Source organism: Lissotriton vulgaris, chromosome 9 (genome assembly GCF_964263255.1).
Source record: "Lissotriton vulgaris chromosome 9, aLisVul1.2, whole genome shotgun sequence".
In the NCBI taxonomy this organism is placed as follows: Eukaryota; Metazoa; Chordata; class Amphibia; order Caudata; family Salamandridae; genus Lissotriton; species Lissotriton vulgaris.
The window spans coordinates 541,870,407-541,893,076 of NC_141697.1; the positions used below are offsets into that span (position 1 = coordinate 541,870,407).

Here is a 22,670-nt window from a genome sequence, read left to right on the forward strand (position 1 = left end):
AGACACGAATAGTTGAGAAGTCTTTTCTCACATAGCTGGCACAAGCTTGCACTTTTCCTTTCTGGCTATGTGGAAATGACAGCTTGGTCCTTGGAAGGAAAATCAAGCAAAATTAGCAGAGGATGGTTTCGATCCATCGACCTCTGGGTTATGGGCCCAGCACGCTTCCGCTGCGCCACTCTGCTCCTTTGTGAAAGTGTTCTCTTTATGCAGATGAGGAGGCATTCAGAGAAGTGACGTGGGATTGGTCGGGCTCTCACCTCATTTGCCTAAGTATATCGCAAGGCATGCTGGGTGCAGAAAATCTTTATCTTCCCCTCTCACAATCAGTCACAACTGAAAGTCCAGACCCTCTTAGGCACTAGCCGTTTCAGGCCTTTAACAAGACAACAGCTCTCCGACGCTCTCTGTCTCTCTCTCTCTCTGTGATCCTAGTGCTTGCATGCTCAGTATTTGGCTTTTCCTGGGAGCCAGAGATCTACCCGGTGAGGGCTTGCCGGTATAAGGCTTTAGAGCGTTTGGGAGCGTTCGGTACATGAGAGGACGTTGGACTGGAAGCTATGCAAATTTGAAGCATCCAAACTTCCTGCTGCAGTCGGAGGCTCTTTCCATGGACATCTGCCTTTTGGATTCCTCTAAACTTGCCCTCTGATGAAACATTTTGTGAGCTGCAGTTACCTCCGACGGCTACAAGGTGGTGCTACATTCAGGTGAGGGCACAAGTATGCACAAAATGTTGGGGACTTTTGCCAGATTTATTGCTGGATCTTGCATATTTTTTTCAGAGGCTAAATATTGCCTAGGAAATGCTTTTTAACATAGAGATGCTGGAGTTAAAATGTCTGGTCGGGCCTCAGCTCTTTCATTGTCTGCCCACTGTAACATATTTTTTTACCAGTACATGTGAGTGGTGACTCTGCTTTATGATACTTATCATATATTAGGACAATGAATATAGCAGAAGGGGCGATCGAAATGCTTGCCTACATATTTGTTTATTTTTTATATAATGGCTGATTAACCTCTTAATTATATTACCAGTTTGTGAAATGTTGCTTTAAAATATATCCTGCTTGCAGAATATATATGTATTTGTACTGCGTTGGCCGGGAATCGAACCCGGGTCAACTGCTTGGAAGGCAGCTATGCTCACCACTATACCACCAACCCCCTCTGATCTTTGCGCTCTCGGTTCTAAACATTAGGACCCTGAGTTCAATGACTATCATGCACCAGCTTCAATGGTGCATTTGGTTTAGATACCAACATGAAAAGCAATAGAAAGTTTTTGTAGAGGGTAAGGAACTGGGATTGAAACCAAGGACAAAGCTGTGCAGAAGAGAAGAATGGAAAGCAGCAATACAAATAATAGATATGAACACAGAGAGGCAGCATGGGAAGCAAAGCAGGGAAGAGAAATAGAGAACATTCCATGAAATGCCCAGGAGATAGATAAGAGCAGAACAAAAAAGGGAAGAATGAAATTCAAAGCCTCCACATAAAAGTGTTTGAAGGTCCCACCAGTCATTCATGCTTATTATTGTGTGCCTTTACTTTCAAAGTACAGTGTGGAGCCTTTGACGATCCCTCTCTTGTATTTCAGCAGACACAGATAGTTGAGAAGTCTTTTCTCACATAGCTGGCACAAGCTTGCGCTTTTCCTTGCTGGTAGCGTGGAAATGACAGCTTGGTCCTTGGAAGTAAAATCAAGCAAAATTAGCAGAGGATGGTTTCGATCCATCGACCTCTGGGTTATGGGCCCAGCACGCTTCCACTGCGCCACTCTGCTCCGTTGTGAAAGTGTTCTTTTTATGCAGATAAGGAGCATTAGGCAGAGTAGCATGGGATTGGTCTGGCTCTCACCTCATTTGCATAAGTATATCCCAAGGCATGCTGGGTGCAGAAAAACTTCATCTTCCCCTCTCACAATCAGTCATAACTGAAAGTCAGACACTCTTAGGCACTAGCCGTTTCAGGCCTTTATCAAGACAGTAGCTCTTGAACCATCTCTCTCTCGCTCTGTGATCCTAGCACTAGCATGCTCAGGATTTGGCTTTACCTTGGAGCCAGAGATATACCCGGTGAGGGCTTGCCCGGTGTGAGGCTTTTGAGCGTTTGGGAGCGTTGTGGACGTTGGACAGGAAACTATGCGAATATGAAGCCTCCAACATTCCTGCTTCAGTGAGTGGTTCTTTCCATGGACATCTGACTCTTGGATTCCTCTCAACCTGCCTTCTGATAAAACATTTTGTGAGCAGCAGTTTCCTTCGACAGCTACAAGGTGGCGCTACATTCAGGTGAGAGCACAAGTATGCACAAAATGTTAGGGACTTTTGCCAGATTTATCGGTGGATCTTGCATATTTTTTTCAGAGGCTAGATATTGCCTAGAAATGCTTTTTAACATAGAGATGCTGGAGTTACAATGTCTGGTCGGGCCTCAGCCCTTCCATTGTTTGCCCACTGTAACAAATTTATTACCAGCACATGTGTGTTGTGACTCTGCTTTATGAAACTTATCATATATTAGGACAATGTATGTAGCAGAAGGTGCGATTGAGATGTTTGCCCACGTATTTGTTTATTTTTTTATATATGGCTGATTAATCTGTTCGTGAAATTTCCATTTTGTGACATGTTGCATTACAATATATCCTGCTTGCAGAATATATAAGTATTTTCAGTGCGTTGGCCGGGAATCGATCCCGGGTCAACTGCTTGGGAAGCAGCTATGCTCACCACTATACCACCAACGCCCTCTGATGTGTTAGCTCTCGGTTCTAAATATTACGTTGCAGAAATCAATGACTATCTTGCACCAGCTTCAATGGTGCATTTGGTTTAGATACCAACATGAGAAGCAGTAGAACGTTTTTTGCAGAGGGTAAGGAACTGGGGATTGAAACCAAGGACAAAGTTGTGCAGAAGAGAAGAAATGAAAAGCAACAGTACAAATAGTAGAAATGAGCATATATAGGCAGCATGGGAAGCAAAGCAGGGAAGAGAAAGAGAACATTCCATGAAATGCCCAGGAGATAGATAAGAGCAGAACAAAAAGGGAAGAATGAAATTCAAAGCATGCCCAGAAAGTTGTGTGAAGCTCCCACCAGTCATTTATGGTTATAATTGTGTGTCTTTACTTTCAAAGTACAGGGTTGTACCTTTCACGATCACTCTTGTATTACACAGACACGAATAGTTGAGAAGTCTTTTCTCACATAGCTGGCACAAGCTTGCACTTTTCCTTTCTGGCTATGTGGAAATGACAGCTTGGTCCTTGGAAGGAAAATCAAGCAAAATTAGCAGAGGATGGTTTCGATCCATCGACCTCTGGGTTATGGGCCCAGCACGCTTCCGCTGCGCCACTCTGCTCCTTTGTGAAAGTGTTCTCTTTATGCAGATGAGGAGGCATTCAGAGAAGTGACGTGGGATTGGTCGGGCTCTCACCTCATTTGCCTAAGTATATCGCAAGGCATGCTGGGTGCAGAAAATCTTTATCTTCCCCTCTCACAATCAGTCACAACTGAAAGTCCAGACCCTCTTAGGCACTAGCCGTTTCAGGCCTTTAACAAGACAACAGCTCTCCGACGCTCTCTGTCTCTCTCTCTCTCTGTGATCCTAGTGCTTGCATGCTCAGTATTTGGCTTTTCCTGGGAGCCAGAGATCTACCCGGTGAGGGCTTGCCGGTATAAGGCTTTAGAGCGTTTGGGAGCGTTCGGTACATGAGAGGACGTTGGACTGGAAGCTATGCAAATTTGAAGCATCCAAACTTCCTGCTGCAGTCGGAGGCTCTTTCCATGGACATCTGCCTTTTGGATTCCTCTAAACTTGCCCTCTGATGAAACATTTTGTGAGCTGCAGTTACCTCCGACGGCTACAAGGTGGTGCTACATTCAGGTGAGGGCACAAGTATGCACAAAATGTTGGGGACTTTTGCCAGATTTATTGCTGGATCTTGCATATTTTTTTCAGAGGCTAAATATTGCCTAGGAAATGCTTTTTAACATAGAGATGCTGGAGTTAAAATGTCTGGTCGGGCCTCAGCTCTTTCATTGTCTGCCCACTGTAACATATTTTTTTACCAGTACATGTGAGTGGTGACTCTGCTTTATGATACTTATCATATATTAGGACAATGAATATAGCAGAAGGGGCGATCGAAATGCTTGCCTACATATTTGTTTATTTTTTATATAATGGCTGATTAACCTCTTAATTATATTACCAGTTTGTGAAATGTTGCTTTAAAATATATCCTGCTTGCAGAATATATATGTATTTGTACTGCGTTGGCCGGGAATCGAACCCGGGTCAACTGCTTGGAAGGCAGCTATGCTCACCACTATACCACCAACCCCCTCTGATCTTTGCGCTCTCGGTTCTAAACATTAGGACCCTGAGTTCAATGACTATCATGCACCAGCTTCAATGGTGCATTTGGTTTAGATACCAACATGAAAAGCAATAGAAAGTTTTTGTAGAGGGTAAGGAACTGGGATTGAAACCAAGGACAAAGCTGTGCAGAAGAGAAGAATGGAAAGCAGCAATACAAATAATAGATATGAACACATAGAGGCAGCATGGGAAGCAAAGCAGGGAAGAGAAATAGAGAACATTCCATGAAATGCCCAGGAGATAGATAAGAGCAGAACAAAAAAGGGAAGAATGAAATTCAAAGCCTCCACATAAAAGTGTTTGAAGGTCCCACCAGTCATTCATGCTTATTATTGTGTGCCTTTACTTTCAAAGTACAGTGTGGAGCCTTTGACGATCCCTCTCTTGTATTTCAGCAGACACAGATAGTTGAGAAGTCTTTTCTCACATAGCTGGCACAAGCTTGCGCTTTTCCTTGCTGGTAGCGTGGAAATGACAGCTTGGCCCTTGGAAGTAAAATCAAGCAAAATTAGCAGAGGATGGTTTCGATCCATCGACCTCTGGGTTATGGGCCCAGCACGCTTCCGCTGCGCCACTCTGCTCCGTTGTGAAAGTGTTCTTTTTATGCAGATAAGGAGCATTAGGCAGAGTAGCATGGGATTGGTCTGGCTCTCACCTCATTTGCATAAGTATATCCCAAGGCATGCTGGGTGCAGAAAAACTTCATCTTCCCCTCTCACAATCAGTCATAACTGAAAGTCAGACACTCTTAGGCACTAGCCGTTTCAGGCCTTTATCAAGACAGTAGCTCTTGAACCATCTCTCTCTCGCTCTGTGATCCTAGCTCTAGCATGCTCAGGATTTGGCTTTACCTTGGAGCCAGAGATATACCCGGTGAGGGCTTGCCCGGTGTGAGGCTTTTGAGCGTTTGGGAGCGTTGTGGACGTTGGACAGGAAACTATGCGAATATGAAGCCTCCAACATTCCTGCTTCAGTGAGTGGTTCTTTCCATGGACATCTGACTCTTGGATTCCTCTCAACTTGCCTTCTGATAAAACATTTTGTGAGCAGCAGTTTCCTTCGACAGCTACAAGGTGGCGCTACATTCAGGTGAGAGCACAAGTATGCACAAAATGTTAGGGACTTTTGCCAGATTTATCGGTGGATCTTGCATATTTTTTTCAGAGGCTAGATATTGCCTAGAAATGCTTTTTAACATAGAGATGCTGGAGTTACAATGTCTGGTCAGGCCTCAGCCCTTCCATTGTTTGCCCACTGTAACAAATTTATTACCAGCACATGTGTGTTGTGACTCTGCTTTATGAAACTTATCATATATTAGGACAATGTATGTTGCAGAAGGTGCGATTGAGATGTTTGCCCACGTATTTGTTTATTTTTTTATATATGGCTGATTAATCTGTTCGTGAAATTTCCATTTTGTGACATGTTGCATTACAATATATCCTGCTTGCAGAATATATAAGTATTTTCAGTGCGTTGGCCGGGAATCGAACCCGGGTCAACTGCTTGGGAAGCAGCTATGCTCACCACTATACCACCAACGCCCTCTGATGTGTTAGCTCTCGGTTCTAAATATTACGTTGCAGAAATCAATGACTATCTTGCACCAGCTTCAATGGTGCATTTGGTTTAGATACCAACATGAGAAGCAGTAGAACGTTTTTTGCAGAGGGTAAGGAACTGGGGATTGAAACCAAGGACAAAGTTGTGCAGAAGAGAAGAAATGAAAAGCAACAGTACAAATAGTAGAAATGAGCATATATAGGCAGCATGGGAAGCAAAGCAGGGAAGAGAAAGAGAACATTCCATGAAATGCCCAGGAGATAGATAAGAGCAGAACAAAAAGGGAAGAATGAAATTCAAAGCATGCCCAGAAAGTTGTGTGAAGCTCCCACCAGTCATTTATGGTTATAATTGTGTGTCTTTACTTTCAAAGTACAGGGTTGTACCTTTCACGATCACTCTTGTATTACACAGACACGAATAGTTGAGAAGTCTTTTCTCACATAGCTGGCACAAGCTTGCACTTTTCCTTTCTGGCTATGTGGAAATGACAGCTTGGTCCTTGGAAGGAAAATCAAGCAAAATTAGCAGAGGATGGTTTCGATCCATCGACCTCTGGGTTATGGGCCCAGCACGCTTCCGCTGCGCCACTCTGCTCCTTTGTGAAAGTGTTCTCTTTATGCAGATGAGGAGGCATTCAGAGAAGTGACGTGGGATTGGTCGGGCTCTCACCTCATTTGCCTAAGTATATCGCAAGGCATGCTGGGTGCAGAAAATCTTTATCTTCCCCTCTCACAATCAGTCACAACTGAAAGTCCAGACCCTCTTAGGCACTAGCCGTTTCAGGCCTTTAACAAGACAACAGCTCTCCGACGCTCTCTGTCTCTCTCTCTCTCTGTGATCCTAGTGCTTGCATGCTCAGTATTTGGCTTTTCCTGGGAGCCAGAGATCTACCCGGTGAGGGCTTGCCGGTATAAGGCTTTAGAGCGTTTGGGAGCGTTCGGTACATGAGAGGACGTTGGACTGGAAGCTATGCAAATTTGAAGCATCCAAACTTCCTGCTGCAGTCGGAGGCTCTTTCCATGGACATCTGCCTTTTGGATTCCTCTAAACTTGCCCTCTGATGAAACATTTTGTGAGCTGCAGTTACCTCCGACGGCTACAAGGTGGTGCTACATTCAGGTGAGGGCACAAGTATGCACAAAATGTTGGGGACTTTTGCCAGATTTATTGCTGGATCTTGCATATTTTTTTCAGAGGCTAAATATTGCCTAGGAAATGCTTTTTAACATAGAGATGCTGGAGTTAAAATGTCTGGTCGGGCCTCAGCTCTTTCATTGTCTGCCCACTGTAACATATTTTTTTACCAGTACATGTGAGTGGTGACTCTGCTTTATGATACTTATCATATATTAGGACAATGAATATAGCAGAAGGGGCGATCGAAATGCTTGCCTACATATTTGTTTATTTTTTATATAATGGCTGATTAACCTCTTAATTATATTACCAGTTTGTGAAATGTTGCTTTAAAATATATCCTGCTTGCAGAATATATATGTATTTGTACTGCGTTGGCCGGGAATCGAACCCGGGTCAACTGCTTGGAAGGCAGCTATGCTCACCACTATACCACCAACCCCCTCTGATCTTTGCGCTCTCGGTTCTAAACATTAGGACCCTGAGTTCAATGACTATCATGCACCAGCTTCAATGGTGCATTTGGTTTAGATACCAACATGAAAAGCAATAGAAAGTTTTTGTAGAGGGTAAGGAACTGGGATTGAAACCAAGGACAAAGCTGTGCAGAAGAGAAGAATGGAAAGCAGCAATACAAATAATAGATATGAACACATAGAGGCAGCATGGGAAGCAAAGCAGGGAAGAGAAATAGAGAACATTCCATGAAATGCCCAGGAGATAGATAAGAGCAGAACAAAAAAGGGAAGAATGAAATTCAAAGCCTCCACATAAAAGTGTTTGAAGGTCCCACCAGTCATTCATGCTTATTATTGTGTGCCTTTACTTTCAAAGTACAGTGTGGAGCCTTTGACGATCCCTCTCTTGTATTTCAGCAGACACAGATAGTTGAGAAGTCTTTTCTCACATAGCTGGCACAAGCTTGCGCTTTTCCTTGCTGGTAGCGTGGAAATGACAGCTTGGTCCTTGGAAGTAAAATCAAGCAAAATTAGCAGAGGATGGTTTCGATCCATCGACCTCTGGGTTATGGGCCCAGCACGCTTCCGCTGCGCCACTCTGCTCCGTTGTGAAAGTGTTCTTTTTATGCAGATAAGGAGCATTAGGCAGAGTTTCATGGGATTGGTCTGGCTCTCACCTCATTTGCATAAGTATATCCCAAGGCATGCTGGGTGCAGAAAAACTTCATCTTCCCCTCTCACAATCAGTCATAACTGAAAGTCAGACACTCTTAGGCACTAGCCGTTTCAGGCCTTTATCAAGACAGTAGCTCTTGAACCATCTCTCTCTCGCTCTGTGATCCTAGCACTAGCATGCTCAGGATTTGGCTTTACCTTGGAGCCAGAGATATACCCGGTGAGGGCTTGCCCGGTGTGAGGCTTTTGAGCGTTTGGGAGCGTTGTGGACGTTGGACAGGAAACTATGCGAATATGAAGCCTCCAACATTCCTGCTTCAGTGAGTGGTTCTTTCCATGGACATCTGACTCTTGGATTCCTCTCAACTTGCCTTCTGATAAAACATTTTGTGAGCAGCAGTTTCCTTCGACAGCTACAAGGTGGCGCTACATTCAGGTGAGAGCACAAGTATGCACAAAATGTTAGGGACTTTTGCCAGATTTATCGGTGGATCTTGCATATTTTTTTCAGAGGCTAGATATTGCCTAGAAATGCTTTTTAACATAGAGATGCTGGAGTTACAATGTCTGGTCGGGCCTCAGCCCTTCCATTGTTTGCCCACTGTAACAAATTTATTACCAGCACATGTGTGTTGTGACTCTGCTTTATGAAACTTATCATATATTAGGACAATGTATGTAGCAGAAGGTGCGATTGAGATGTTTGCCCACGTATTTGTTTATTTTTTTATATATGGCTGATTAATCTGTTCGTGAAATTTCCATTTTGTGACATGTTGCATTACAATATATCCTGCTTGCAGAATATATAAGTATTTTCAGTGCGTTGGCCGGGAATCGAACCCGGGTCAACTGCTTGGGAAGCAGCTATGCTCACCACTATACCACCAACGCCCTCTGATGTGTTAGCTCTCGGTTCTAAATATTACGTTGCAGAAATCAATGACTATCTTGCACCAGCTTCAATGGTGCATTTGGTTTAGATACCAACATGAGAAGCAGTAGAACGTTTTTTGCAGAGGGTAAGGAACTGGGGATTGAAACCAAGGACAAAGTTGTGCAGAAGAGAAGAAATGAAAAGCAACAGTACAAATAGTAGAAATGAGCATATATAGGCAGCATGGGAAGCAAAGCAGGGAAGAGAAAGAGAACATTCCATGAAATGCCCAGGAGATAGATAAGAGCAGAACAAAAAGGGAAGAATGAAATTCAAAGCATGCCCAGAAAGTTGTGTGAAGCTCCCACCAGTCATTTATGGTTATAATTGTGTGTCTTTACTTTCAAAGTACAGGGTTGTACCTTTCACGATCACTCTTGTATTACACAGACACGAATAGTTGAGAAGTCTTTTCTCACATAGCTGGCACAAGCTTGCACTTTTCCTTTCTGGCTATGTGGAAATGACAGCTTGGTCCTTGGAAGGAAAATCAAGCAAAATTAGCAGAGGATGGTTTCGATCCATCGACCTCTGGGTTATGGGCCCAGCACGCTTCCGCTGCGCCACTCTGCTCCTTTGTGAAAGTGTTCTCTTTATGCAGATGAGGAGGCATTCAGAGAAGTGACGTGGGATTGGTCGGGCTCTCACCTCATTTGCCTAAGTATATCGCAAGGCATGCTGGGTGCAGAAAATCTTTATCTTCCCCTCTCACAATCAGTCACAACTGAAAGTCCAGACCCTCTTAGGCACTAGCCGTTTCAGGCCTTTAACAAGACAACAGCTCTCCGACGCTCTCTGTCTCTCTCTCTCTGTGATCCTAGTGCTTGCATGCTCAGTATTTGGCTTTTCCTGGGAGCCAGAGATCTACCCGGTGAGGGCTTGCCGGTATAAGGCTTTAGAGCGTTTGGGAGCGTTCGGTACATGAGAGGACGTTGGACTGGAAGCTATGCAAATTTGAAGCATCCAAACTTCCTGCTGCAGTCGGAGGCTCTTTCCATGGACATCTGCCTTTTGGATTCCTCTAAACTTGCCCTCTGATGAAACATTTTGTGAGCTGCAGTTACCTCCGACAGCTACAAGGTGGTGCTACATTCAGGTGAGGGCACAAGTATGCACAAAATGTTGGGGACTTTTGCCAGATTTATTGCTGGATCTTTCATATTTTTTTCAGAGGCTAAATATTGCCTAGGAAATGCTTTTTAACATAGAGATGCTGGAGTTAAAATGTCTGGTCGGGCCTCAGCCCTTTCATTGTCTGCCCACTGTAACATATTTTTTTACCAGCACATGTGAGTGGTGACTCTGCTTTATGAAACTTATCATATATTAGGACAATGAATATAGCAGAAGGGGCGATCGACATGCTTGCCTACATATTTGTTTATTTTTTATATAATGGCTGATTAACCTCTTCATTATATTACCATTTTGTGAAATGTTGCTTTAAAATATATCCTGCTTGCAGAATATATAAGTATTTGTACTGCGTTGGCCGGGAATCGAACCCGGGTCCACTGCTTGGAAGGCAGCTATGCTCACCACTATACCACCAACGCCCTCTGATCTGTGCGCTCTCGGTTCTAAACATTAGGACCCTGAGTTCAATGACTATCATGCACCAGCTTCAATGGTGCATTTGGTTTAGATACCAACATGAAAAGCAATAGAAAGTTTTTGTAGAGGGTAAGGAACTGGGATTGAAACCAAGGACAAAGCTGTGCAGAAGAGAAGAATGGAAAGCAGCAATACAAATAATAGATATGAACACATAGAGGCAGCATGGGAAGCAAAGCAGGGAAGAGAAATAGAGAACATTCCATGAAATGCCCAGGAGATAGATAAGAGCAGAACAAAAAAGGGAAGAATGAAATTCAAAGCCTCCCCATAAAAGTGTTTGAAGGTCCCACCAGTCATTCATGCTTATTATTGTGTGCCTTTACTTTCAAAGTACAGTGTGGATCCTTTGACGATCCCTCTCTTGTATTTCAGCAGACACAGATAGTTGAGAAGTCTTTTCTCACATAGCTGGCACAAGCTTGCGCTTTTCCTTGCTGGTAGCCTGGAAATGACAGCTTGGTCCTTGGAAGGAAAATCAAGCAAAATTAGCAGAGGATGGTTTCGATCCATCGACCTCTGGGTTATGGGCCCAGCACGCTTCCGCTGCGCCACTCTGCTCTGTTGTGAAAGTGTTCTTTTTATGCAGATAAGGATCATTAAGCAGAGTAGCGTGGGATTGGTCTGGCTCCCACCTCATTTGCATAAGTATATCCCAAGGCATGCTGGGTGCAGAAAAACTGCATCTTCCCCTCTCACAATCATTCATAACTGAAAGTCAGAGACTCTTAGGCACTAGCCATTTCAGGCCTTTATCAAGACAGTAGCTCTTGAACCCTCTCTCTCTCTTTCTCTCGGGTATCCTAGCACTAGCATGCTCAGGATTTGGCTTTACCTGGGAGCCAGAGATCTACCCGGTGTGAGGCTTTTGAGCGTTTGGGAGCGTTCAGGACGTGAGTGGACGTTGGACAGGAAACTATGCGAATATGAAGCATCCAACATTCCTGCTTCAGTGAGTGGCTCTTTCCATGGACATCTGACTCTTGGATTCCTCTCAACTTGCCTTCTGATAAAACATTTTGTGAGCAGCAGTTTCCTTCGACAGCTACAAGGTGGCGCTACATTCAGGTGAGAGCACAAGTATGCACAAAATGTTAGGGACTTTTGCCAGATTTATCTGTGGATCTTGCATATTTTTTTCAGAGGCTAGATATTGCCTAGAAATGCTTTTTAACATAGAGATGCTGGAGTTACAATGTCTGGTCGGGCCTCAGCCCTTCCATTGTTTGCCCACTGTAACAAATTTATTACCAGCACATGTGAGTTGTGACTCTGCTTTATGAAACTTATATATTAGGACAATGTATGTAGCAGAAGGTGCGATTGAGATGTTTGCCCACGTATTTGTTTATTTTTTTATATATGGCTGATTAATCTGTTCGTGAAATTTCCATTTTGTGACTTGTTGCATTAAAATATTTCCTGCTTGCAGAAAATATAAGTATTTTCAGTGCGTTGGCCGGGAATCGAACCCGGGTCAACTGCTTGGGAAGCAGCTATGCTCACCACTATACCACCAACGCCCTCTGATGTGTTAGCTCTCGGTTCTAAATATTACGTTGCAGAAATCAATGACTATCTTGCACCAGCTTCAATGGTGCATTTGGTTTAGATACCAACATGAGAAGCAGTAGAACGTTTTTTGCAGAGGGTAAGGAACTGGGGATTGAAACCAAGGACAAAGCTGTGCAGAAGAGAAGAAATGAAAAGCAACAGTACAAATAGTAGAAATGAGCATATATAGGCAGCATGGGAAGCAAAGTAGGGAAGAGAAAGAGAACATTCCATGAAATGCCCAAGAGATAGGTAAGAGCAGAACAAAAAGGGAAGAATGCAATTCAAAGCATGCCCAGAAAGTTGTGTGAAGCTCCCACCAGTCATTTATGGTTATAATTGTGTGTCTTTACTTTCAAAGTACAGGGTTGTACCTTTCACGATCACTCTTGTATTACACAGACACGAATAATTGAGAAGTCTTTCCTCACATAGCTGGCACAAGCTTGCACTTTTCCTTTCTGGCAACGTGGAAATGACAGCTTGGTCCTTGGAAGGAAAATCAAGCAAAATTAGCAGAGGATGGTTTCGATCCATCGACCTCTGGGTTATGGGCCCAGCACACTTCCGCTGCGCCACTCTGCTCCTTTGTGAAAGTGTTCTCTTTATGCAGATGAGGAGGCATTCAGCGGAGTGACGTGGGATTGTCGGGCTCTCACCTCATTTGCCTAAGTGTATCGCAAGGCATGCTGGGTGCAGAAAATCTTTATCTTCCCCTCTCACAATCTGTCACAACTGAAAGTCCAGACCCTCTTAGGCACTAGCCGTTTCAGGCCTTTACCAAGACAGCAGCTCTCCGACGCTCTCTGTCTCTCTCTCTCTCTGTGATCCTAGTGCTTGCATGCTCAGTATGTGGCTTTACCTGGGAGCCAGAGATCTACCCGGTGAGGGCTTGCCGGGTGTAAGGCTTTTGAGCGTTTGGGAGCGTTCGGTACATGAGAGGACGTTGGACTGGAAGCTATGCAAATTTGAAGCATCCAAACTTCCTGCTGCAGTCGGAGGCTCTTTCCATGGACATCTGCCTTTTGGATTCCTCTAAACTTGCCCTCTGATGAAACATTTTGTGAGCTGCAGTTACCTCCGACGGCTACAAGGTGGTGCTACATTCAGGTGAGGGCACAAGTATGCACAAAATGTTGGGGACTTTTGCCAGATTTATTGCTGGATCTTGCATATTTTTTTCAGAGGCTAAATATTGCCTAGGAAATGCTTTTTAACATAGAGATGCTGGAGTTAAAATGTCTGGTCGGGCCTCAGCTCTTTCATTGTCTGCCCACTGTAACATATTTTTTACCAGCACATGTGAGTGGTGACTCTGCTTTATGAAACTTATCATATATTAGGACAATGAATATAGCAGAAGGGGCGATCGAAATGCTTGCCTACATATTTGTTTATTTTTTATATAATGGCTGATTAACCTGTTCCTTATATTTCCATTTTGTGAAATGTTGCATTAAATATATCCTGCTTGCAGAATATATAAGTATTTGTACTGCGTTGGCCGGGAATCGAACCCGGGTCAACTGCTTGGAAGGCAGCTATGCTCACCACTATACCACCAACACCCTCTAATCTGTGCGCTCTCGGTTCTAAACATTAGGACCCTGAGTTCAATGACTATCTTGCACCAGCTTCAATGGTGCATTTGGTTTAGATACCAACATGAAAAGCAATAGAAAGTTTTTGTAGAGGGTAAGGAACTGGGATTGAAACCAAGGACAAAGCTGTGCAGAAGAGAAGAATGGAAAGCAGCATTACAAATAATAGATATGAACATATAGAGGCAGCATGGGAAGCAAAGCAGGGAAGAGAAATAGAGAACATTCCATGAAATGCCCAGGAGATAGATAAGAGCAGAACAAAAAGGGAAGAATGAAATTCAAAGCCTCCCCATAAAAGTGTTTGAAGGTCCCACCAGTCATTCATGCTTATTATTGTGTGCCTTTACTTTCAAAGTACAGTGTGGATCCTTTGACGATCCCTCTCTTGTATTTCAGCAGACACAGATAGTTGAGAAGTCTTTTCTCACATAGCTGGCACAAGCTTGCGCTTTTCCTTGCTGGTAGCATGGAAATGACAGCTTGGTCCTTGGAAGGAAAATCAAGCAAAACTAGCAGAGGATGGTTTCGATCCATCGACCTCTGGGTTATGGGCCCAGCACGCTTCCGCTGCGCCACTCTGCTCTGTTGTGAAAGTGTTCTTTTTATGCAGATAAGGATCATTAAGCAGAGTAGCATGGGATTGGTCTGGCTCCCACCTCATTTGCATAAGTATATCCCAAGGCATGCTGGGTGCAGAAAAACTTCATCTTCCCCTCTCACAATCAGTCATAACTGAAAGTCAGAGACTCTTAGGCACTAGCCATTTCAGGCCTTTATCAAGACAGTAGCTCTTGAACCCTCTCTCTCTCTCTCTCTCTCGGGTATCCTAGCACTAGCATGCTCAGGATTTGGCTTTACCTGGGAGCCAGAGATCTACCCGGTGAGGGCGAGGCTTTTGAGCGTTTGGGAGCGTTGTGGACGTTGGACTGGAAACTATGCGAATATGAAGCATCCAACATTCCTGCTTCAGTGAGTGGCTCATTCCATGGACATCTGACTCTTGGATTCCTCTCAACTTGCCTTCTGATAAAACATTTTGTGAGCAGCAGTTTCCTAAGACAGCTACAAGGTGGCGCTACATTCAGGTGAGAGCACAAGTATGCACAAAATGTTAGGGACTTTTGCCAGATTTATCTGTGGATCTTGCATATTTTTTTCAGAGGCTAGATATTGCCTAGAAATGCTTTTTAACATAGAGATGCTGGAGTTACAATGTCTGGTCGGGCCTCAGCCCTTCCATTGTTTGCCCACTGTAACAAATTTATTACCAGCACATGTGAGTTGTGACTCTGCTTTATGAAACTTATCATATATTAGGACAATGTATGTAGCAGAAGGTGCGATTGAGATGTTTGCCCACGTATTTGTTTATTTTTTTATATATGGCTGATTAATCTGTTCGTGAAATTTCCATTTTGTGACTTGTTGCATTAAAATATATCCTGCTTGCAGAAAATATAAGTATTTTCAGTGCGTTGGCCGGGAATTGAACCCGGGTCAACTGCTTGGGAAGTAGCTATGCTCACCACTATACCACCAACGCCCTCTGATGTGTTAGCTCTCGGTTCTAAATATTACTTTTCAGAAATCAATGACTATCTTGCACCAGCTTCAATGGTGCATTTGGTTTAGATACCAACATGAGAAGCAGTAGAACGTTTTTTGCAGAGGGTAAGCAACTGGGGATTGAAACCAAGGACAAAGCTGTGCAGAAGAGAAGAAATGAAAAGCAACAGTACAAATAGTAGAAATGAGCATATATAGGCAGCATGGGAAGCAAAGCAGGGAAGAAAAAGAGAACATTCCATGAAATGCCCAGGAGATAGATAAGAGCAGAACAAAAAGGGAAGAATGAAATTCAAAGTATGCCCAGAAAGTTGTGTGAAGCTCCCACCAGTCATTTATGATTATAATTGTGTGTCTTTACTTTCAAAGTACAGGGTTGTACCTTTCACGATCACTCTTGTATTACACAGACACGAATAGTTGAGAAGTCTTTCCTCACATAGCTGGCACAAGCTTGCACTTTTCCTTTCTGGCAACGTGGAAATGACAGCTTGATCCTTGGAAGGAAAATCAAGCAAAATTAGCAGAGGATGGTTTCGATCCATCGACCTCTGGGTTATGGGCCCAGCACGCTTCCGCTGCGCCACTCTGCTCCTTTGTGAAAGTGTTCTCTTTATGCAGATGAGGAGGCATTCAGCGGAGTGACGTGGGATTGTTCGGGCTCTCACCTCATTTGCCTAAGTGTATCGCAAGGCATGCTGGGTGCAGAAAATCTTTATCTTCCCCTCTCACAATCAGTCACAACTGAAAGTCCAGACCCTCTTAGGCACTAGCCGTTTCAGGCCTTTAACAAGACAGCAGCTCTCCGACGCTCTCTGTCTCTCTCTCTCTCCCTGATCCTAGTGCTTGCATGCTCAGTATGTGGCTTTACCTGGGAGCCAGGGATCTACCCGGTGAGGGCTTGCCGGGTGTAAGGCTTTTGAGCATTTGGGAGCGTTCGGTACATGAGAGGACGTTGGACTGGAAGCTATGCAAATTTGAAGCATCCAAACTTCCTGCTGCAGTCGGAGGCTCTTTCCATGGACATCTGCCTTTTGGATTCCTCTAAACTTGCCCTCTGATGAAACATTTTGTGAGCTGCAGTTACCTCCGACGGCTACAAGGTGGTGCTACATTCAGGTGAGGGCACAAGTATGCACAAAATGTTGGGGACTTTTGCCAGATTTATTGCTGGATCTTGCATATTTTTTTCAGAGGCTAAATATTGCCTAGGAAATGCTTTTTAACATAGAGATGCTGGAGTTAAAATGTCTGGTCGGGCCTCAGCTCTTTCATTGTCTGCCCACTGTAACATATTTTTTACCAGCACATGTGAGTGGTGACTCTGCTTTATGAAACTTATCATATATTAGGACAATGAATATAGCAGAAGGGGCGATCGAAATGCTTGCCTACATATTTGTTTATTTTTTATATAATGGCTGATTAACCTGTTCATTATATTTCCATTTTGTGAAATGTTGCATTAAAATATATCCTGCTTGCAGAATATATAAGTATTTGTACTGCGTTGGCCGGGAATCGAACCCGGGTCAACTGCTTGGAAGGCAGCTATGCTCACCACTATACCACCAACGCCCTCTGATCTGTGCGCTCTCGGTTCTAAACATTAGGAGCCTGAGTTCAATGACTATCTTGCACCAGCTTCAATGGTGCATTTGGTTTAGATACCAACATGAAAAGCAATAGAAAGTTTTTGTAGAGGGTAAGGAACTGGGATTGAAACCAAGGACAAAGCTGTGCAGAAGAGAAGAATGGAAAGCAGCATTACAAATAATAGATATGAACATATAGAGGCAGCATGGGAAGCAAAGCAGGGAAGAGAAATAGAGAACATTCCATGAAATGCCCAGGAGATAGATAAGAGCAGAACAAAAAGGGAAGAATGAAATTCAAAGCCTCCCCATAAAAGTGTTTGAAGGTCCCACCAGTCATTCATGCTTATTATTGTGTGCCTTTACTTTCAAAGTACAGTGTGGATCCTTTGACGATCCCTCTCTTGTATTTCAGCAGACACAGATAGTTGAGAAGTCTTTTCTCACATAGCTGGCACAAGCTTGCGCTTTTCCTTGCTGGTAGCCTGGAAATGACAGATTGGTCCTTGGAAGGAAAATCAAGCAAAATTAGCAGAGGATGGTTTCGATCCATCGACCTCTGGGTTATGGGCCCAGCACGCTTCCGCTGCGCCACTCTGCTCTGTTGTGAAAGTGTTCTTTTTATGCAGATAAGGATCATTAAGCAGAGGAGCGTGGGATTGGTCTGGCTCCCACCTCATTTGCATAAGTATATCCCAAGGCATGCTGGGTGCAGAAAAACTGCATCTTCCCCTCTCACAATCATTCATAACTGAAAGTCAGAGACTCTTAGGCACTAGCCATTTCAGGCCTTTATCAAGACAGTAGCTCTTGAACCCTCTCTCTCTCTTTCTCTCGGGTATCCTAGCACTAGCATGCTCAGGATTTGGCTTTACCTGGGAGCCAGAGATCTACCCGGTGAGGGCTTGCCCGGTGTGAGGCTTTTGAGCGTTTGGGAGCGTTCAGGACGTGAGTGGACGTTGGACAGGAAACTATGCGAATATGAAGCATCCAACATTCCTGCTTCAGTGAGTGGCTCTTTCCATGGACATCTGACTCTTGGATTCCTCTCAACTTGCCTTCTGATAAAACATTTTGTGAGCAGCAGTTTCCTTCGACAGCTACAAGGTGGCGCTACATTCAGGTGAGAGCACAAGTATGCACAAAATGTTAGGGACTTTTGCCAGATTTATCTGTGGATCTTGCATATTTTTTTCAGAGGCTAGATATTGCCTAGAAATGCTTTTTAACATAGAGATGCTGGAGTTACAATGTCTGGTCGGGCCTCAGCCCTTCCATTGTTTGCCCACTGTAACAAATTTATTACCAGCACATGTGAGTTGTGACTCTGCTTTATGAAACTTATATATTAGGACAATGTATGTAACAGAAGGTGCGATTGAGATGTTTGCCCACGTATTTGTTTATTTTTTTATATATGGCTGATTAATCTGTTCGTGAAATTTCCATTTTGTGACTTGTTGCATTAAAATATATCCTGCTTGCAGAAAATATAAGTATTTTCAGTGCGTTGGCCGGGAATCGAACCCGGGTCAACTGCTTGGGAAGCAGCTATGCTCACCACTATACCACCAACGCCCTCTGATGTGTTAGCTCTCGGTTCTAAATATTACGTTGCAGAAATCAATGACTATCTTGCACCAGCTTCAATGGTGCATTTGGTTTAGATACCAACATGAGAAGCAGTAGAACGTTTTTTGCAGAGGGTAAGGAACTGGGGATTGAAACCAAGGACAAAGCTGTGCAGAAGAGAAGAAATGAAAAGCAACAGTACAAATAGTAGAAATGAGCATATATAGGCAGCATGGGAAGCAAAGTAGGGAAGAGAAAGAGAACATTCCATGAAATGCCCAAGAGATAGGTAAGAGCAGAACAAAAAGGGAAGAATGCAATTCAAAGCATGCCCAGAAAGTTGTGTGAAGCTCCCACCAGTCATTTATGGTTACAATTGTGTGTCTTTACTTTCAAAGTACAGGGTTGTACCTTTCACGATCACTCTTGTATTACACAGACACGAATAATTGAGAAGTCTTTCCTCACATAGCTGGCACAAGCTTGCACTTTTCCTTTCTGGCAACGTGGAAATGACAGCTTGGTCCTTGGAAGGAAAATCAAGCAAAATTAGCAGAGGATGGTTTCGATCCATCGACCTCTGGGTTATGGGCCCAGCACACTTCCGCTGCGCCACTCTGCTCCTTTGTGAAAGTGTTCTCTTTATGCAGATGAGGAGGCAATCAGCGGAGTGACGTGGGATTGTCGGGCTCTCACCTCATTTGCCTAAGTGTATCGCAAGGCATGCTGGGTGCAGAAAATCTTTATCTTCCCCTCTCACAATCTGTCACAACTGAAAGTCCAGACCCTCTTAGGCACTAGCCGTTTCAGGCCTTTACCAAGACAGCAGCTCTCCGACGCTCTCTGTCTCTCTCTCTCTCTGTGATCCTAGTGCTTGCATGCTCAGTATGTGGCTTTACCTGGGAGCCAGAGATCTACCCGGTGAGGGCTTTCCGGGTGTAAGGCTTTTGAGCGTTTGGGAGCGTTCGGTACATGAGAGGACGTTGGACTGGAAGCTATGCAAATTTGAAGCATCCAAACTTCCTGCTGCAGTCGGAGGCTCTTTCCATGGACATCTGCCTTTTGGATTCCTCTAAACTTGCCCTCTGATGAAACATTTTGTGAGCTGCAGTTACCTCCGACGGCTACAAGGTGGTGCTACATTCAGGTGAGGGCACAAGTATGCACAAAATGTTGGGGACTTTTGCCAGATTTATTGCTGGATCTTGCATATTTTTTTCAGAGGCTAAATATTGCCTAGGAAATGCTTTTTAACATAGAGATGCTGGAGTTAAAATGTCTGGTCGGGCCTCAGCTCTTTCATTGTCTGCCCACTGTAACATATTTTTTACCAGCACATGTGAGTGGTGCCTCTGCTTTATGAAACTTATCATATATTAGGACAATGAATATAGCAGAAGGGGCGATCGAAATGCTTGCCTACATATTTGTTTATTTTTTATATAATGGCTTATTAACCTGTTCCTTATATTTCCATTTTGTGAAATGTTGCATTAAATATATCCTGCTTGCAGAATATATAAGTATTTATACTGCGTTGGCCGGGAATCGAACCCGGGTCAACTGCTTGGAAGGCAGCTATGCTCACCACTATACCACCAACGCCCTCTAATCTGTGCGCTCTCGGTTCTAAACATTAGGACCCTGAGTTCAATGACTATCTTGCACCAGCTTCAATGGTGCATTTGGTTTAGATACCAACATGAAAAGCAATAGAAAGTTTTTGTAGAGGGTAAGGAACTGGGATTGAAACCAAGGACAAAGCTGTGCAGAAGAGAAGAATGGAAAGCAGCATTACAAATAATAGATATGAACATATAGAGGCAGCATGGGAAGCAAAGCAGGGAAGAGAAATAGAGAACATTCCATGAAATGCTCAGGAGATAGATAAGAGCAGAACAAAAAGGGAAGAATGAAATTCAAAGCCTCCCCATAAAAGTGTTTGAAGGTCCCACCAGTCATTCATGCTTATTATTGTGTGCCTTTACTTTCAAAGTACAGTGTGGATCCTTTGACGATCCCTCTCTTGTATTTCAGCAGACACAGATAGTTGAGAAGTCTTTTCTCACATAGCTGGCACAAGCTTGCGCTTTTCCTTGCTGGTAGCCTGGAAATGACAGCTTGGTCCTTGGAAGGAAAATCAAGCAAAATTAGCAGAGGATGGTTTCGATCCATCGACCTCTGGGTTTTGGCCCAGCACGCTTCCGCTGCGCCACTCTGCTCTGTTGTGAAAGTGTTCTTTTTATGCAGATAATGATCATTAAGCAGAGTAGCATGGGATTGGTCTGGCTCCCACCTCATTTGCATAAGTATATCCCAAGGCATGCTGGGTGCAGAAAAACTTCATCTTCCCCTCTCACAATCAGTCATAACTGAAAGTCAGAGACTCTTAGGCACTAGCCATTTCAGGACGTTATCAAGACAGTAGCTCTTGAACCCTCTCTCTCTCTCTCTCGGTTATCCTAGCACTAGCATGCTCAGGATTTGGCTTTACCTGGGAGCCAGAGATCTACCCGGTGAGGGCGAGGCTTTTGAGCGTTTGGGAGCGTTCGGGACGTTGGACAGGAAACTATGCGAATATGAAGCATCCAACATTCCTGCTTCAGTGAGTGGCTCTTTCCATGGACATCTGACTCTTGGATTCCTCTCAACTTGCCTTCTGATAAAACATTTTGTCAGCAGCAGTTTCCTAAGACAGCTACAAGGTGGCGCTACATTCAGGTGAGAGCACAAGTATGCACAAAATGTTAGTGACTTTTGCCAGATTTATCTGTGGATCTTGCATATTTTTTTCAGAGGCTAGATATTGCCTAGAAATGCTTTTTAACATAGAGATGCTGGAGTTACAATCTCTGGTCGGGCCTCAGCCCTTCCATTGTTTGCCCACTCTAACAAATTTATTACCAGCACATGTGAGTTGTGACTCTGCTTTATGAAACTTATCATATATTAGGACAATGTATGTAGCAGAAGGTGCGATTGAGATGTTTGCCCACGTATTTGTTTATTTTTTTATATATGGCTGATTAATCTGTTTGTGAAATTTCCATTTTGTGACTTGTTGCATTAAAATATATCCTGCTTGCAGAAAATATAAGTATTTTCAGTGCGTTGGCCGGGAATTGAACCCGGGTCAACTGCTTGGGAAGCAGCTATGCTCACCACTATACCACCAACGCCCTCTGATGTGTTTGCTCTCGGTTCTAAATATTACTTTGCAGAAATCAATGACTATCTTGCACCAGCTTCAATGGTGCATTTGGTTTAGATACCAACATGAGAAGCAGTAGAACGTTTTTTGCAGAGGGTAAGGAACTGGGGATTGAAACCAAGGACAAAGCTGTGCAGAAGAGAAGAAATGAAAAGCAACAGTACAAATAGTAGAAATGAGCATATATAGGCAGCATGGGAAGCAAAGCAGGGAAGAGAAAGAGAACATTCCATGAAATGCCCAGGAGATAGATAAGAGCAGAACAAAAAGGGAAGAATGAAATTCAAAGCATGCCCAGAAAGTTGTGTGAACCTCCCACCAGTCATTTATGGTTATAATTGTGTGTCTTTACTTTCAAAGTACAGGGTTGTACCTTTCACGATCACTCTTGTATTACACAGACACGAATAGTTGAGAAGTCTTTCCTCACATAGCTGGCACAAGCTTGCACTTTTCCTTTCTGGCAACATGGAAATGACAGCTTGGTCCTTGGAAGGAAAATCAAGCAAAATTAGCAGAGGATGGTTTCGATCCATCGACCTCTGGGTTATGGGCCCAGCACGCTTCCGCTGCGCCACTCTGCTCCTTTGTGAAAGTGTTCTCTTTATGCAGATGAGGAGGCATTCAGCGGAGTGACGTGGGATTGGTCGGGCTCTCACCTCATTTGCCTAAGTGTATCGCAAGGCATGCTGGGTGCAGAAAATCTTTATCTTCCCCTCTCACAATCAGTCACAACTGAAAGTCCAGACCCTCTTAGGCACTAGCCGTTTCAGGCCTTTAACAA

General features: G+C 43.8%; 10 non-coding genes across 10 annotated transcripts; all 10 read right to left on the reverse strand.

The window, feature by feature from the left end:
* Nucleotides 1–1,717: 1,717 nt before the first annotated feature.
* TRNAM-CAU (transfer RNA methionine (anticodon CAU)) lies at nucleotides 1,718–1,789 on the reverse strand. The gene has a single exon. It is a non-coding gene; the product is annotated as a tRNA-Met (tRNA).
* An 894-nt stretch (nucleotides 1,790–2,683) lies between these two features.
* On the reverse strand, nucleotides 2,684–2,755 carry TRNAG-CCC (transfer RNA glycine (anticodon CCC)). The gene has a single exon. It is a non-coding gene; the product is annotated as a tRNA-Gly (tRNA).
* Nucleotides 2,756–5,869: 3,114 nt separating this feature from the next.
* On the reverse strand, nucleotides 5,870–5,941 carry TRNAG-CCC (transfer RNA glycine (anticodon CCC)). The gene has a single exon. It is a non-coding gene; the product is annotated as a tRNA-Gly (tRNA).
* A 3,114-nt stretch (nucleotides 5,942–9,055) lies between these two features.
* On the reverse strand, nucleotides 9,056–9,127 carry TRNAG-CCC (transfer RNA glycine (anticodon CCC)). Its single transcript has one exon. It is a non-coding gene; the product is annotated as a tRNA-Gly (tRNA).
* A 1,527-nt stretch (nucleotides 9,128–10,654) lies between these two features.
* Nucleotides 10,655–10,726, reverse strand: TRNAG-UCC (transfer RNA glycine (anticodon UCC)). The gene has a single exon. It is a non-coding gene; the product is annotated as a tRNA-Gly (tRNA).
* A 1,509-nt stretch (nucleotides 10,727–12,235) lies between these two features.
* On the reverse strand, nucleotides 12,236–12,307 carry TRNAG-CCC (transfer RNA glycine (anticodon CCC)). The gene has a single exon. It is a non-coding gene; the product is annotated as a tRNA-Gly (tRNA).
* A 4,707-nt stretch (nucleotides 12,308–17,014) lies between these two features.
* TRNAG-UCC (transfer RNA glycine (anticodon UCC)) lies at nucleotides 17,015–17,086 on the reverse strand. The gene has a single exon. It is a non-coding gene; the product is annotated as a tRNA-Gly (tRNA).
* A 1,523-nt stretch (nucleotides 17,087–18,609) lies between these two features.
* On the reverse strand, nucleotides 18,610–18,681 carry TRNAG-CCC (transfer RNA glycine (anticodon CCC)). Its single transcript has one exon. It is a non-coding gene; the product is annotated as a tRNA-Gly (tRNA).
* Nucleotides 18,682–20,208: 1,527 nt separating this feature from the next.
* TRNAG-UCC (transfer RNA glycine (anticodon UCC)) lies at nucleotides 20,209–20,280 on the reverse strand. The gene has a single exon. It is a non-coding gene; the product is annotated as a tRNA-Gly (tRNA).
* A 1,502-nt stretch (nucleotides 20,281–21,782) lies between these two features.
* On the reverse strand, nucleotides 21,783–21,854 carry TRNAG-CCC (transfer RNA glycine (anticodon CCC)). Its single transcript has one exon. It is a non-coding gene; the product is annotated as a tRNA-Gly (tRNA).
* Nucleotides 21,855–22,670: the final 816 nt, after the last annotated feature.